The 17,203-nt window shown below is 43.8% G+C and overlaps 1 protein-coding gene and 1 pseudogene across 2 annotated transcripts in view; both read left to right on the top strand.

Annotated features, from left to right (window-relative positions):
* Nucleotides 1-685: 685 nt before the first annotated feature.
* Nucleotides 686-17,203, top strand: part of HELZ (helicase with zinc finger) — a 152,124-nt gene continuing 135,606 nt past the window's right edge. For both annotated transcript variants that reach the window (XM_048817549.2, XM_048817548.2), the window contains exon 1: nucleotides 686-745. The gene's annotated coding sequence lies outside the window, so the exon portion shown is untranslated. The remainder of the gene's footprint in view (nucleotides 746-17,203) is intronic.
* LOC125621028 (deoxyhypusine synthase pseudogene) lies at nucleotides 690-6,872 on the top strand (annotated as a pseudogene).

Here is a 17,203-nt window from a genome sequence, read left to right as displayed (position 1 = left end):
GTGCACTTTGCCCCAGAGGCTGGCATACAAGACATTTTGTGGAATGCATAAATATCCAATAATGCATTTCTGAACGGGAACATGTTTTTTGAAAAATAAAAAGTTGCAAGAGAAAACACCTACTTCCAATAAACCGTACCCCAGAAAATGCCGTGACATGTAGTTATGTGTGCAAATCCAATGACACATTAATATATATATATATATAAATCTCATTTAGAAATATGGCATATACTTATTTTGCAAGGAAAACAGATAATGAATTCATTTGCTCCTCTAAAACCTGTTGTCCTGACCTAGGCAATTTGTTGCATGCCAGTGACACATTCCCCAGAAGGAAAGTTCCCGGGGGGCCAGGGGGAGAGAAAAAAGCAAGCAGAAACCACACGCTTCAACGCAGTCACGCTCTGCTCCAGAAGCTGCTTGCGGGGTGCACGGAAAGCCGGCGATTTCACTCCTTTTGGAAAACCCTGCAAGGGGCAGCCCACCTTGCCCCAGTGCCCCAGAGACAGGAGCATGCCAGGCAGCTCCCTACCCTCACTCCGCTCCTCCCCCGCTTCCCTGTGGGATGGGGCTCCCCACTTTGTTTGTACCGCCACCCCCCTCGCCTGCCTCCCCTCTAAGTTTCTCTGCTCTGCTCCTGGGCTGGGGGGAAGGAGAGAGGGGGTGGGGGGAGGTTTTTTCCCACAATGCTTTGTGGGGACGTTGACAAGTGGATCCAAGATGGCGTAGAAAGTAATGACAGGTAAGTCAGGACTTCCCTCTTCCCCTCCCGTGGGGGCCGCGGGTGGGGGGGCCCGGCCTGGGAGAGCCCCGGGGAGGGGATCGGGGCCCCCCCGAGGCCCAGCCGCCCCCCGGGGGCTCGGGCCGAGGCAGCTGGCCGGGCTGGAGGCTGAGAAGCGCCGGCTGGAGAGGGCCCTGTGTCTGCGGAGGGGCCTGCAGCAGCAGCAGCTCAGGGGCTGTTTACAACCAGCCTCAGCCTGAGCCCGGGGGGCTGCTGAGCTGCCCCCCCTGGGCGAGACACCCGGGGGAGAGAGACACCGCCTCAGGCCGGGCAGAGCTGGCAGATGCCTCCCACACAATTGGCTCCCCCCCCCAACCCCCAGGTCAGGGGTTTCTTCAGGGGGTGGGGTTGGGCGGTGTGTGTGTGGGGTCTCTTTGGTTTTTACACCGGGTGGGGTGAGGTGGGGGAGTTGCTGACTCCAGGGAAGAAAAGGAGTGATTAAAAAAATTTTTTTTTAGGGTTTATTGAGGGGTAAAAAAAAAAAAAAGTTAGATTTTAACAACTGCCTTAAAAATGAATCCCCAGCTGAGCGAGGTCTTGGTAAACTTGCATTTTTGATTGTTACACGGGGGCTGTCCCAAGGTAAGGCAATGTGAAGTGAGGAGACTTAACCCAAAAAATCCCTCTGAGATCACCGTTTATGCACTGAAAATCTTGTGGAAGCTGAAAAGTGGAAAGGTCTTATTGAATACCTCCCCCCCGCCCAACCCCCAGACAAAGCCTTAACAACTCTTTTAGGGCGGAAACCTGCAAACGGAGACACCAGTCCTGGCTAGGATTACTCCCATGAGTGACATTATCTGCATTTAAGTGTTGGAAGGACCAGGTTCTTGTAGTAATTTTCATACCTATGAGAAGTTGGTTGGTCTGAATATATCAGAGTTGATCAAGCTGTGGTAGTTTTGAATGAAAGGAGATTTTAAAAGTCATTGACACAAGACCAAATAAATTCCTTCTTTTTACTGGGTGAAAACACACTCTTACAAACTGTCCTTTAATATGAATTGCAAAATGAATGAGGATTTGTCATATTAGCATTATTGTTTTTCAGAGGGGCAGTCCCAGCTTGGGTGATTTTGAAGAGGGAGATTTAAAATAATGAGTAAAATGTAACATAACTGCAATCTGATTGAAAAAACAGGGGAAAAAATCAGTCATGAGATTTAGAACTGCTTTCCAATTAATGACCCAAATAGGAGATTTGCATTCATCATGGCTGGTCAAGCTGGCATACTGTGAATAGGAGGGTACTTTCATCGTTTTTCTACACCTCCAAAATAGCATCATTGAAATAGCGAAAAAAATAAAATAACAATCCTTTGTTGAAGGAACAGACACTTTGGAAAAAAACAATTAAAAAAATGATCACAACATGAGTCAACTTGTCAAGTTCACATCATTGTTTTCCCTCATGGGATGATTGGAAGAAGTGAGATTTACAGTAATATTTATAAATTGTAAAATCTTATTGAAACAATTAGTTGTAAGATGGACACCTGCTTAAAAAATTAAGCACAACTTGAGTGAAAAGTCAGTAGGTCTGAAAACATCCGAGCTAGTTTTGATGGGAGAATTTGAGTGTGAGGTAGTAATTCCTCCAACCTCCAAAGAAGGCAGGAGATTTTAAATGTTAAATTGAAACAAACTAGGAAAAATCCTACAGGCAGCGAGTGAGCGCTACTTTGTAAAAATGCTTTCAGGTTAAAGAAGACTGAAGGATTCTCCCTGGAGATGAATGAGACTATGGCAGGCCTGATTTTCACTGCATAAAATTGTTAGGGGCAGGGGATGTATTCAGTTTTCTGTGTCTCAACTTTACTCTAGTCCACAGAATTGTATTCCTTTATTGTTATGCAAAGGAGCAGCCAGAATGCATGCAATGTATTCTATTTTCATTTTATTATGTTAATACAATGTTAAACTTTGAGTTCAGGAAAAATAAACGAGGAGCTGTTACCTCCCCAAATGAGATGTATAATGTAAATTTTATTCCCAGTCGTCCCCCTTAATTCTTATTGTATGAACATATGTTACTTTCAATGAGCTAGATTAATTCGTGGAAAAAAAATCAGTATTTTAGAGCTGAGATTTGAAAGGCTGTAGAAGTTTATATTTTATTTGTTCTGGTGACTAAAGGTTAAAGTGAGATATGCAACCAGCACATTAATCCACATTTTATTTGCAAGGACTCCTGCCCCTGTGTGGAGTCCCATTGACCGCAGAGGGGCTCTTCATAGGCATATGGGTCCATGTTAGCAGCTGTGATTGCCGGATCAGGGCCTTCATTTGTAATGAATTTTTTTCTGTTTCGGGTTTAGAGACACAGAGAAAAATTTCCATCTCAGTGTAAAATAAAAATGTATGTAACAGTAGATAAGAGTGTTTGGGGAGGGTGTGAGGCCTGGTGGGTCAAGCACTGAATCTGATTGGGATTGGTGACTGTGGGCAAGTTGGTTCACCCCTGTACCTTCTCATTTCCTTCATCTGTAAAATGAGGATAATGATACTGACCTCCTTTGTAAACAGCCTTGAATTCTATGGATGAAAAACACTATATCAGAGCTAGGTATAATTATTTTTGTTTTTTGCATCTGTTAATATGATAGTTTGATGAAAGATTTCCTCCGACACAGATAATTATTTTGCTTGCTTAAATTCCCCTTGCAATTTTAGTTCAATATTTTCCTCACTTCCAGTGTGTGTGTTTTAAAGCAGTTTTGTACTATCATTCTGCATTAGTTATTGCATTTCATCCTACAGGTGGCTTCACTTTAGTAGTGACTGACCTGGTCCCTGCGTATAACTTGGTATGTCAGTTTAAGGCCTCTGGTCCTTGTGCCCTTGTGGAGCTCTTTCATTGAGGTCAGTAGTATCCATATAGATCTGATTGCAGGAGTGAGGTCTAAATTAGCAAAGAGCTTTGGGATGACATACTGTATGCTTTGTGTCCCAGATCCTGCCCCCCAGCCTAAGTAGGGAGAGCCAGGGGAGCCTGCTTGCGGAATGAGTGGCAAGGTGTGGAGCTGCTTTGTGGCTACTACTGCAGCCTCAGGGCTGGAACATCTTGTCTAGCTGGTGTGCTCCCCTTCTTGGAGCAGGGGGATGGTAGGAAATGGCTGGTGGATAGATGTACAGTAGATCAAGAAACCATGGATTTTAATGAATCTCTGTGCATCGAGCCCTGATTTGGTCCCTAAAATCTACTTAGAGCCCCTGGTGCGAGGGGCATTTAGTCTGAGGAGCCCTTATCAGGGTTGTCTTCTTGGAACAGCATCACACTGTTCCACTTCAACCAAAGTCCTCCAACTGCTTAGTATGGAGGAGGAAATGGCAGCAGGATTTTTGTTACAGATCTCTTCTCCCGCTCATCTATCAGGGTTGTGCGTTTATTATTATTTATTATTTGTGTTGTGGAAGTACCTCAAGGCCAGGACCCCATTGTGCTAAAAGCACTGAGTAATATTTTATTCTATTTTTTCCCTTTAAATTTAGAAATTGTATCATGGATTAGGGATTATCAGAACAAATAAACTATTTTTTTTTGCTTCCTATTTGTTTTACCATTTGTTTTACCATTTTTTTAGCAACCCTTGTGCGATAGTAAGGGCTCCTCTTAAAAGTCCTAGCCTTATCTAGGAGACTGTATATAGGAAAATAGTATGTGTATATTCCAGTGTCTTCATTCCAGATGTCAAGTAAAGGGAGTTAGGTACTACTCATCCTTTTTTCCAAGAAAAAGAGGAAGCGAACACTAAAACAGAAATTGCCATTTGAAAAGTTCATATAGGACATACTTTTGAATAAAAAACCAGACAGTGCTTAAGAGAGTTCCTGGTTAAAACTTCCAGTGAAAAACAGGACAACTTTTTCTCTTCTCTCCATGTGTTGCTTCCAGTAGACTTTGTTCAGCATCTGAGCCCTTTTCCTAATCTTTCTGGCAAAAAAACCCCCCTCCTATAGACAGTGATGTTTTCTGCAAAGTCAGATTGCTGTCTGGAAACACAGACTGGCATGTGGTGATTTTGTTATGGTGGTGGTGCTATATAATGCAAATACCTTGTGCAAAAATAAATCTTTCATATTGTGCTTTCCTCCCTTCCCCACATAAGTGCTTTACAAAGTGAGATCCAAACTATACAGGGATAATTTGTTCCGCCACGGAAGTGTACTCCTTTCAGGAGTCAAACGCTGAAAACTGCATGCTAAGTTAGGAAAGGTGGTAAAGAATACAGTATCCAGTTGAAACTGCATGGGGAATTTAAGCATGCAGAATGTAATTACCTACATTGAAATTTGTCGTCTTGTTGCCTTTCCACTGCAATGGTAAGTTAGAATGTCTGGCTTAGCTACAGTGGATATAATGCCTTGGCTACGTGTTTCTCTGTTTGTGGCATGCTCAAAGCTTCTGTGGGCAGTCACAATGTCATCTACAGCAACTCTCAGTTTTTTACCTCATGTTTTTTCCCTTTGTGCCCAAACAATCACATTGCAAGTTAATGATGTGAAAGCCAGACTCTAGGCAAAGGCAACAGCAAGCCCAAGGCCCTTAGTTTTTCATGAAGGCCATTTTACAAGTCTTGAGATGATCCGTTCCACAACTGAAAGTCCTCATTTATTGCCAATGCCCCATCCCATTTATCAGGGGGCAGTGAGCTACCAAATTTTCTGACTGGTGTGGAGTGTGTTGAATCTTTGTCAGATTAGAGTAAAAGTAACCCCACATGTTACCAGAAAGGAGAATTGGTATTAATCGTAAACCGTCTTTCTTGTCCAAGAAGCAATAGCCCCAGTATGTACCACAGCTGCTGAGTCACTAGAAAAGTGGTTGCAGTGATATTCTGTATTGACACACTATTACAATCCCTTGCCTGGTTTGTTTCTGTTGTGTGGCCTCAGGAAATACCTCTGGTATCAAGAATGGCCAGATATAGGTGGATGTTTTGTAATCTTTGGATTATATATTGGCTGGGGACTACATCTCATGAGCTATCCTCGTTTAATCAATGGCAGGACTAATGCTTCTGAGAGCTCTAGTGAGTTAACAAGAAGGTTAAGAAGAATAACAAGACAGGAGATCTGAATTTGTATATTTTGGAGTTATAGGAGTTAGGTGAAAGTTAGGATCCACTGCCTCTGGAGCAGCATTTGGCTTGTTCCAAGCTGGCCTTGTGGCCAGTAGAGTAAGTGTGATTCAGAAATGGTGGCAATGCTTTTCAGCTTCTCTATCATATTGTGCTGAGTTTCTGTAGCAAGATTTTTGTATAGCTACACATTCTAAAAATATTTCAGAATAGCAGCCATGTTAATCTGTATCTGCAAAAAGAACAGGAGTACTTGTGGCACCTTAGAGACTAACAAATTTATTTGAGCATAAGCTTTCATGGGCTACAGCTCACTTCATCAGATTCATAGAACGGAACATATAGTAAGAAGATATATATATATATATACACACACATACAGAGAACATGAGAGCCTGCAGGTGCGGGGCTACCACTTCGACCGAGGGCTGGATCACCGCACTCAGCTCCAGTCCTACCTTACCACCGGCTTCCAGGCCACCAGCTTCAGGCAGGCCATGCAGGAGATCAACAGGGTGATCGTGGTGAAGCTGGAGCCGCTGGGCGAGGAGGAGACCTGCACCAACCTGAACTCCTGCCGTTGGCAGCCCTTGGGCTGCACCATCTTCCTGGGCTTCACCTCCAACCTCATCAGCTCGGGCATCTGTGAGACCATCTGCTACTTGGTGCAGCACAACATGGTGGATGTGCTGGTGACCACAGCAGGCGGCGTGGAAGAGGATCTCATCAAATGCTTGGCACCTACCTAAGTGGGAGTGTTCAGCCTGCGGGAGAAGGAGCTTCGGCAGAGTGGGATAAACGGGATCAGGAACCTGCTGGTGCCCAGTGACAACTACTGCAAGTTCGAAGACTGGCTCATGCCCATCTTGGACCAGATGGTCGCTGAGCAGAACATGGAGGGTGTGAAATGGACCCCGTCCAAGATGATCGCACAGCTGGGCAAGGAAATAAACAACTCTGAATCGGTCTATTACTGGGCACAGAAGAACAACATCCCGGTATTCTAATTTCTTGTGTGGTTATTTTATTTTCTCCTAGGGTACCTTTGTAAAAAAAGGCAATATACTTCTCCAAAGGAATGTTCCCTCCCCAGAGCTCATCTAAATTCCTAACCGACTAGTGGGATTCCCAACTATTCTTAGAGAGTCGGAAGATAACATCCAGCAAATAACTTTTTAGCCTCTGAGCTTGTGCCATCTCACGTCAAGCAAAATCAGTTTTTCTTACTGCTTAGAAGGGAGACTTCCAAGGAAAATCCTAGAGTTGCTTAGGAGATTGGCAATTCAGGGGCTGTGCTTCTCAGCCAATACTGAAGTGGCATCCTAGGATAGCATTGTGTGCATGATATTATTGGAGGTGCTGTTTTGGTTATAGAGGTTTGTGTTTATAGGATTGGGGCACTTTGGCCAACTCCTACAGCACTCTCCTGTAGGATGGTGAAGGACAGTCAACGTGGCTTCTGAATAAGTGAGTGACTTCAGTTTTGCTAGCCTTAGGCTAGGTAGACACACACTCTCTCTTTTTCTAGGTCTTGCCAGAATTGTTCAGTTTAGCCATATCAAGTCCTTAATCCTTCTCCTAGATTAAGTCTAGAAGTAGGAAGAAAATGAGAGAAATGTTCCTAAACTTTAAAAGAAAGATTTTTTTTAAGTTTGTTTTTAGAGTTTGGGGTTTTAAATTCAAGACTGAAGGAAAATCCTGTGTCTGTGTTCATTTTAAAAGAGAATAAATAGAGTAAATGCTCTTGGGGAAACTTACATGGCAAGACTTATATTAGCCTGGGCCCTGGAGTGTTGCTCCTAGGAATTACTGTTTGAAGGAAAGTTGTAGAGGCCCCAACATCTGTATTTATAGGCGAGGCAAGTTCTGCAGAACACTGCCCCTTCTGGTAACCCATGTTTGTTCATGCCTTTGGGTATTTTGTTACTACTAAAGCAGTGATTTATAGGAAATAGGGGAATGGCTATAAAAGCCCGATCCAGATCTAATAGGGATAATATGGTTAAGCTCATGAGGTTTGAAAACAACTCCCACAACCAAACACTGGTTTCTAAAACTGTAGCATTTCAAACCCCCTCTTATAAAAAGGATTTTCCAAGTTTGTGATAATGATACTGGTGATTTTTAATTGCAGTGGTTGGTTCCTGCTGTGAATTTCAAAAGAGCAAATGTCCCACATGATCGAAGGTATCATCTTTTTTGGAAAAAAGATGTCTAGAGTGTTTCTGTGACCTGTACTATTATTTTGTGCAGTCTTATTGTAGCTGTGTTGGTCCCAGAATATTAGAGAGACAAGGCTGGGGGTGAGGTAATATCTGTGTGGCTTGAAAACTTGTCTCTCTCACCAACAGAAGTTGGTCCAATAAATGATATTATCTCACCTACCTTGTCTGTACTGTTATTTTATTTATTAATTCTATTGTGGTAGCACCTAGGGGCCCCAATCAGGGCCCCTTTGTGTAAGGCATGTACAAACACAGAACAACAAGATGATCCCTGTTCCAAAGAGCTCACAGATGAAGTATAATTCAGGAATGAATGGGTTTATGTCCATTATAATAATGCAATGAAGACCCAAACCTACCTTGAGTTGTGACACAACTTTCTGGTTTATTTCTAAATTACTTGTCTTTTCAATCTGTGAACTTATGCACTGTTAACTGATAGTTAATGTCAAGATTTTGTTTTCTTTTGCTTCTGGGATGGATTGAAATAGTGAAGCCTGTTGCATGTATCCAACAGAAAAATAAACTTAGGGCTTTGTTTCTTTTCTCCAGCTGTGCAGCCATGACTTGTTTCTGTAGATGAAGCCTGGCCTTGTTCAAAGATCAATGTCGTGGTCTTCAGCTAGGGCTCTTAGGATATGTCTACACCAGTGGTTTTCAACCTGCGGTCTGTGGAGCCCTAGAGATCTGCAGACTGTCCAAGATTTCAAAGGGGGTCTAGAGCTCCATTTGAAAGTTTTTAGAGGTCCACAAATGAAAAAAGGTTCAAAACAACTAGTTTACATGATAACTGGGAGCAAGCCTCCCAGGCTGGGTAGACAAACTTATGGTTCCTGTGAAGACTCTAGCTACTCACTGGCACTTAGATCCAAGTGATTGGATGGGCTTAAGAGCCCAGGCTGCTGCCCAAGCTGCAACATCCATGCTGCTGTTTTTAGTGTGCTGGCTTGAGCAGAGCTAGCTTGAGTCTGCCTCTACAGGCTGGGAGGCACATGCCAAACTGCCGTGTAGCCATACTCTTAGGCTACGTCTAGAGTACAGCTGGTATCGACTGTCTGAGATCGATCCACTGGTGATCGATTTAGTGGGTCTAGTGAAGACCTGCCAAATTGACAGCAGATCGCTCTCCAGTTGACCCCTGTACTTTGTCCCCGACAAGAAGAGTAAAGTAAGTTGAAGGGAGAATTTCTCCCGTAGATCCCGTGGTAACTCTACCTAAGGTACGGTGACTCCAGCTATTTTATTCACGTAGCTGGAATTGCGTAGCGTAGGTTGACTTACCACGGTAATGTAGGCATAGCCTCAGTCATGTGGTTTGCAAGACTGGGACATGTCAAAAGTGGAAAATGTTCTTGTATGAAAATGAAAATTTAACATTTCAGGACAAATTGTTCTGGCAGTGTGACAGTAGGACTGCATCACTGAGACTTGGAACCACTGAGTTGTCGGGAAATAGAATTTCTCATGCGTTGCCCAGAAAGGGATATAACGGGACAAATAATTTCTTTTAAAAAGAATTTTACTGCAGAAACTTGAGAGAGTTGTGATGTGAGCATGGGACCATGAGCTAGAAATTTCTGAGTCTAAGGCTATGTCTACACTTAATTCACTGCTGTGCTTCAGTGTAGACACTCACTACAGCAATGGGAGTAGTTAGTCCATCTCCTTGAGAGGCGCTAGCTAGAAGAATTCTTCTGTCAACTTAGTACTGTCTATACTGGGGGTTAGGTCAGCTTAACTACGTCACTTATGGGTGTGTGATTTTTCACACCCCGAGCGATATAGCTGGGTCGACCTAACTTTTTAAGTGTAGACCTGGCCTAATTGTGTAGACCTGGCCTAATTAAGACTAAACGCTCTCTGAAGATAAAGTGCTAAGTATAATATTTAAAGCATTATGAGATATGTTTGTAGCATATCTGTTGTCTTTGAATCTGTGAAATGTGTTTTAAAACAGTCCACGTAGACCCCTACATCTACAAAGGAATGCTTGGAGGCCTTGCTCAATTACTGCAACTGATATTAATTAGAGTGACATGAGTAAACCCCATGCATCGCTTTGAAAATATAGGGGACAGATATTGGATCGTAGCCGAGATCCAGAAGTACTTGTGCCCACAGCAGATGCTTTGGAAAAAATAATTTTGGCAATGTCTGAGAACCCAGCACTGGACCGTATTGGTAAATGAAAGTTTACTGTGCAACTATGGGATTACCAGGATTCTCCAGTACTATAATTAAATTTTATATTTCACTGGTGCCCAGAGATGCCGATCAGGGTCCTATTGTGCCAGGAGCTGTTCAGATACCGAGTAAGAACTATTATTATTCTTAAGGTTAAGATTTAGTCATGGGCATTTTTAGTAAAAGTCATGGACAGGTCACGGACAATAAATAAAAATTCAGGGGCCCTGACCTGTCCATGACTTGTACTATAAATAGCCCTGACGAAATTTTTGGCGTTCTGGAGGGTTCCAAGAGTGCAGCTGCTGCTCTGGAGGGGGCCTCCAGCGCTTCTGCTGGTCCTGGGGGGAGGGGGGGGCGCTCTGGGGCGCCCGCTGGTCCGGGGGGGGGGGGGGGGGGCTCTGCGGCGCCCGCTGGTGCTGGGGGGAGAGGGGTGGCACAGGATCGCTGCTGCTGGCAGGGGAGAGCCCCGCTGGCCTGGGACCGCCAGTGCTGGTGCCGGCGGGGGGTGGCGCAGGACTCCCACAGCTCTGGCGGGGGGCAGCCCAGGCTTGGGTGGTCCAGGGGTCAGTCACAGCTGCCGGCTGCAGAAGTCATGGAGGTCCCGGAAAGTCCTGGAATCCGTGACCTCTATGACAGATTCGCAGACTTAATTATATGATCATTGGTGAATCTTTCTATTAAGATATAGTCCACACCATGGAAACATTTGAGAACATCTATTTGAGACTGAGTGATAAGAACACGTAACTGTACAGGATACAGGCTACTGCAGTTTAACGGAGGGACTGAGCTATTATGAACAATTGTTTTATGCCTAGAAGGAGATTTTCTTTAAAGAAGCTGAAAGAATTGTAGATGAGGCTGGTAATACTGCCCATTATTAAGGTAGCCTGACACTTCCTGTGATAAAATTCTGGTTTTGATTGCTTATCACTTTGCCAAACTTTAGCCATTTGGGCTGAAATTTTCTGACAGGCTTAATAAAAAAACAAAAAACAATTCACCCAAAAGTGTTTAGTCATTTCCAAGAACAAGGTTAGGGGTGAAATACATTATGTTAAAAATTCGGGCATCCTTTTCATTGAGAAATTCTAGCACTTCCCCTGCCTTGGATCAGGGACTTGGGGTTGGGGGGAGGGGAGGAATGGGCTTTGTTTCAGGGATGTGTATTTTGTCATTTCATAAAAATCTGTCCAAATTTGGTGAAAATAAAAGACTTTGAAAAATTCCCAAAGATTCTGTCCACACTGTGCATGCTGCAGATGGGCTAAGCAGGACTTTCTCTGCAATTGCAGCTCTGGTCTGCTGTGTGCTGTCCTGGGTTCAGGGCACCTGAACTGAGAGCAGGAGACTTTCTCCTGTGCTCTCTGTGCCCCCCATGCTGGACCCTAGGAGTGTGGAGGAAGAAGCCACCTGAGCTGAATGCAGAGAGGACAAGAAATGGATCCTCAGAGTGGGTGGGGGGAGTAGACTGAAGTCTGGGGGTGGGAGAGATGGCCTGGAGGCTAGTGTGCGGGAGAGGGAAATTGAAAGTGGGAGTTTGGATGGGGAGGAGACTGGGTCGGAGAACCAGTGGGGCAGGGTGCCGGGAGGGACCATCGATCTGACGAAGCTGGGGTACAGTAGAAGAACTGGTACTGGTAGGGCACAGAGACTGGAACAAGGATTCGGATGGAAGTGGGAGAACATTGAGATTGAATGAGGTGGGAGACTGGAACTCAGAGTTAGTGGGGATGAGAAATGTGGACAGGGAGGAGGGTGAATGGAGGCCAGAGCGCGGGAGAGAGACAGATTGGATGAAGAACAGGGAATTGATGGGAGTAACGGAACAGCTGGGCATGGAGACTGGGAGTGGAGGGCGGGAGACTGGGAAGGAGAGTCCAGAGGGGTCAGACTAGGACTGGCTAGGTGAGGAGAATAACATTGCAATGAGAAGCCTGAGCGGTGGAGACTGGGACTGACTAAGTGAGGAGAGTAGGCTCAGGATGAGGAGCCAGGAGTAGGGAAAAGAGAGGACTGGGCCAACGACAGGTTGGAGAGGGCAGAGCGGATGGGTCATACTTAGGGCACAAAAGTCTGTGTCCACTAGAGCACACTTCCCCCATTGCCTAGAATAGAACCCAAGATCCCTGAGTCTCACCATTCCTCTGGTGTCAGCAGTTGTCTGTGAAACACACTGGAATAGTGCATCATCCTCTCATGCTGCTCTACAATAAAGGATGATGACCTACTGCTGCTGTCCGTAACCCTGTTAGCTCAAAAACAACAAGGAGTCTGGTGGCACCTTAAAGACTAACAGATTTATTTGGGCATAAGCTTTTGTGGGTAAAAACTCCACTTCTTCAGAAGGTGCCACCGGACTCCTTGTTGTTTTTGTGGATACAGACTGACACAGCTACCCCCTGATGGATATCTGTTAGCTCAAGTGGCAGAGGTCTGTGTGATGGAACTAAAGGTTCCAACTCTATTTGCTGATGAATTGGTTTCAATATGATGCTGTGTGATGGAATTTCTCTTTTTCTCTTTAAAAAATCTGGGAAATTATACACAGGAAAAACCTGTTAAAAGAACATTATTAAGGTTGCAGAGTTATGCGTTCAAAAGTTAGGAAATGCCTCAGTTAAGGTTATGTGAGCAACCTTAATTCAGCTCCCTTGTACACATGTATTATGATACAGTTGTTAATTACATGATTATATACTATTTTTTCCAAAGGACCCCTGCCTCATTCAATGCACAGGATGGACCTGGCTCTGGGGATGAATCAGGGTTGTATACAGAAGGAGGCTGTTATCTGTAGGACCATTGCCTGATTTGTTGCAGAAGTTGGAAGGTGTGTGTAATGAATGAAATAGGAGATGGCAAGATGAGAAAGGGTGGTCTCATGAGTAAAGCAGTTGAATGCTGCCCTGGAGAACTGGATTCTATCCCTGCCTCTGCCACAGAGTTCCCATGTGATGCTGGGCAAGTGACTTAACCTAACATTTCATAGGTGGTCTCTACTAGTATGGCTCGGGGCCACACATTGAACAATGAGGAGAAAACACAATATTGAATTGATGCTCAGTGAATGTGCACTGTCCGTTATGTGCACTGAATGAGGTAGGGTCCCGTGGAAGAAGTAATATGTGATCATGTCATTAGACTGTATCATAATGCTGCATACAAGGAGGTGAATTAACACTGTATGGGCAATTCTGGCGCACGCACATTCTCTCTCTCTCTCTCTCTTTATGGACAGCCTTGAACAAATGGATCACTTGAAAGGCTGTAGATCAAGAAATTAGTGATGGAGTTGTGATGGATGAGGCAGTTAGACCTATTCGTTGTGCAAGTAATTTTCGAATTCTATGCCGGAGGTCTCAATTTGCTCAACAGATACCTTGTTAAAGGCTGCTGACATGCCACAGCTAAATCAGTTGGACAATTCCCTTGACTAGGAGTTGTCAGTGTAAATTGGGTAGAGATTTGGAGGCGATAACACTTGCAGTTTAAATAAGGGATAACAATCCTAGGGGGCCACTAGCTGAAGTTAATTGAAAGGTCTTGAAATGGTCTTTCTTTTTTTCCTTATTCATTTTCTCCACATATAATGTCACTGCCAGTGTCAGTGCAGACTATCCTCTCTCTCTCCCACTGATTCCAAAGTAAAAACAAAAGGAATCAGTAATCAAAATAAAAGCTTATGGGTATCTGTATTGAAATCTGTCTCAGCATGTTATAAAGTCTTATTTACCATATGTAATGTCTGTAGAGTTCAAAGGCTCCAGGAGTTGGGGTCAGGTCTTTCCTTAATATAAAATATCATCCCATTTTTATTATTGTTGATTTGTGGAGGATAAACCCTGCTTAAAGCATCCAAGGACTGGCTACCACCCGTCCATTTGGAAGCTGGGTCCCAGTCCTGGAGCCCTTATTCAGTAGATGTGAATGGACTACTCACCTGAGTAAAGATTGACCACTTGCCCTTTTGATTGGCTGTCCTCTCTTTGGCCTTTCTTCTAGGTGGAAAGACAATACAAATACTTACTCAGTGAGTGGCTTTAAGTTAAAAGATGTGGTGTTTTTGGAGCACTCTACCTCTTTATGTTCCCTCTCCTAAGATCTAGTCACTTTTCTCATAGGCCATGTAGCTGAAGTTCTAAAGTGCCGCTGTGCTATAGTCAACCCTAGACATAAGTTTTCTTCTTGCTCTAGACCAGGGGTGGGCAAACTTTTTGGCCCGAGGGCCACATCGAGGTATGAAACTGTATGGAGGGGCCGGTAGGGAAGGCTGTGCCTCCCCTAACAGCCTGCCCCCCCCCCAAACTTCCCGCTCCCTGACTGCCCCCCTTAGACCCCCCCCCTTGCTCCTTGTCCCCTGATTGCCCCCTCCTGGGACCCCCCACCCCAACCGCCCCCCCGGGACCCCACCCCTTATCTAACCCCCTGTTCCTCCCCTGTCCCCCCCTCCCAGAACCTCTGCCCTATCCAAGCGCCCCCTGTTCCCCGTCCCCTGAGCCTCTGCCCCGTCCAGCTGCCCCCCGGGACTCCCTGCCCCTTATCCAATCCCCCAGCACCGGTCTCGGCCCCCTTACCATGCTGCTCAGAGCTGCACTTCTGGCAGCTGCGCCGCCCGGCCGGAGCCAGACACACTGCTGCGCTGCCCTGCAGGAGCGCGCAGCCCCGCCACCCAGAGTGCTGCCCACGCGGCGGTGTGGCTGCGGGGGAGGGGCCGGGAGCTAGCCTCCCAGGCCAGGAGCTCAGGGTCTGGGCAGGACGGTCCCGCCGGCTGTAGTTTGCCCGCTTCTGGTCTAGACTGATTTCAGATTTCACATCAGTTTTGAACATAGGGCCATTTTGTCTGCAATTGCACAACGTTATAAAAGGAGGACTTGTGTCACCTTAGAGACTAACCAATTTATTTGAGCATAAGCTTTCGTGAGCTACAGCTCACTTCATCGGATGCATTCGGTGGAATGCGCTGTATTTTCCATTGAATGCATCCGATGAAGTGAGCTGTAGCTCACGAAAGCTTATGCTCAAATAAATTGGTTAGTCTCTAAGGTGCCACAAGTCCTCCTTTTCTTTTTGCAAATACAGACTAACACGGCTGCTACTATGAAACCTGTCATTATAAATGGAGTAATTCATCTCTTTCTAGAAAATGGGTTAGATTGTCAGCTGTTTGGGGTAGGGAGTTAGCCTTTGTAGTGTTCTGTGTTGTGCATAGCACGCTTCTGAGCGCTGCCATAAATAATATTACTGCAGTAGCCTTATGACCAGCGTGCGAATGCCAGAGATATGTGCTACTATGCTTTTGAGGAAGACAGACGCAACCTTTAATTTTTCCCTTTTACTTCCATCCCACACATCTGGGAGGTAGCATTCTTTTTGCAATCTAGTTCATAATTCTTTTGCATTGATGTCATTATCTACTCTCATGTTATTAAGTATTGGTTTGTGGACGTATGATTGTTCATGGTACAACTATCAGGCTGAGCTGGGAGTGCAACAGGAAAGTAGAATTCTTTGCCTGCAAAGAGCTTTGTTTTCTTTTCTCGTGATGTGCAACTTTATTTTGCAGTTCTTAGCTGGAACAACACTCTTTGGTGGTTTGACTTATTTTCTTAAATATATAGGCAAAAGTAAATAGGTTTTTATTATTATTATAGTTAAGAAAAAGAAATAAGTAACAATAATAATTTTGACTAATCTAAAGGAGTTGAGTGGCAACTTGGAGTTACAATCATATAGCCTCATCCAGAGTTGTGAGTGAGCCTTAAAATTGGGTCAGTAGAAACTTAGGAGTCTATTATAGTTTTGTAATATATATATTTTAGTTACTATATAAGATGATATAGCTGTTGGTATGCATATTATTCCATATTTTATTAAAATAACATTCTCTGATTTATGCTGGATCTTTGCTAAGTGTTGACAGTTAAACACTGATGAGTCATGGTTTTGTGTGTGTAAAATGTTGATGCAATCACAGACGCAGTGAGATGGTAGTTAACAGGTTGTTTGTATGTAACATTATTTTTTCCGTGTAGTGTCGTAGTCTGTTTTATTTATTCCAGTTTATAAAATTATAAAATGCACCAGAGCTCTAGATGCATGTGTAAATGAAAAAAACAAGCACCACATTCACTGGTAATTTGAAAAAAAAATCTAGAAAATATTCAAGTCACAGGGGCCTTGTCCTTATCTGCTATCCGACTTCCATCCTTCTCCCAATGAAAAATTTACCACAAGCCCCTTAGCTGATTTTTAAGGTCTTCTGCTATGAGTAGTTCACATTCCATTTTCACCAGCGATAATAAATTGTATAAGCTCATGGTCTTACTTGGAATTCTTGAGATTCACCATGTGTAGTGCTAGGCACATGGTAAAGTGAATGTATATTTACTATTTCATATGCTTTCTCCCTAATTTGTCTTAGTATTGAATGTCTTTTAATTAGAATCATTACTCACAGTTTTGAAACCTCTGATTTGTAAAGACTGTGTGGTTGTATTGAGTTTTATATAATTACGTAGTTTTTATGATGAGCATCAGGATCAATAAAGTTATTGATTGCTGCTGATGGAAATTTTATGGCCAAATCCTGCGGTCTTTACCCTGACAAAACTCCAAATAAAGTCAGTAATTGACATGAAATGAAAGTTTTGTCTGAGTAAAGATTGCAGGATTTGGTCCTTATTCATTAATAGTATTTCTCCCAATGTTTAGACATTTAATAAAATCCATTTAGTAACTTCTTTTTATTAATGTTTTAGACTGCGATATTTTGGTACCAACCCCTCTCCATTGGTAGTGTTCTGGTCTTTAATCTTGAATTTCCTTTCTGCTGCCAGCTTATTTTCTCACTCTTAAATGATTTAAACATAGATTTTTGTGTTTAAGTCATTATAGATCTGTGATCCGTACCTATTTAAAAGGTA

The sequence above is a fragment of the Caretta caretta genome, chromosome 14 (assembly GCF_965140235.1).
Source record: "Caretta caretta isolate rCarCar2 chromosome 14, rCarCar1.hap1, whole genome shotgun sequence".
NCBI classification, from domain to species: Eukaryota; Metazoa; Chordata; order Testudines; family Cheloniidae; genus Caretta; species Caretta caretta.
This window is presented reverse-complemented; position numbering and strand designations above follow the sequence as displayed.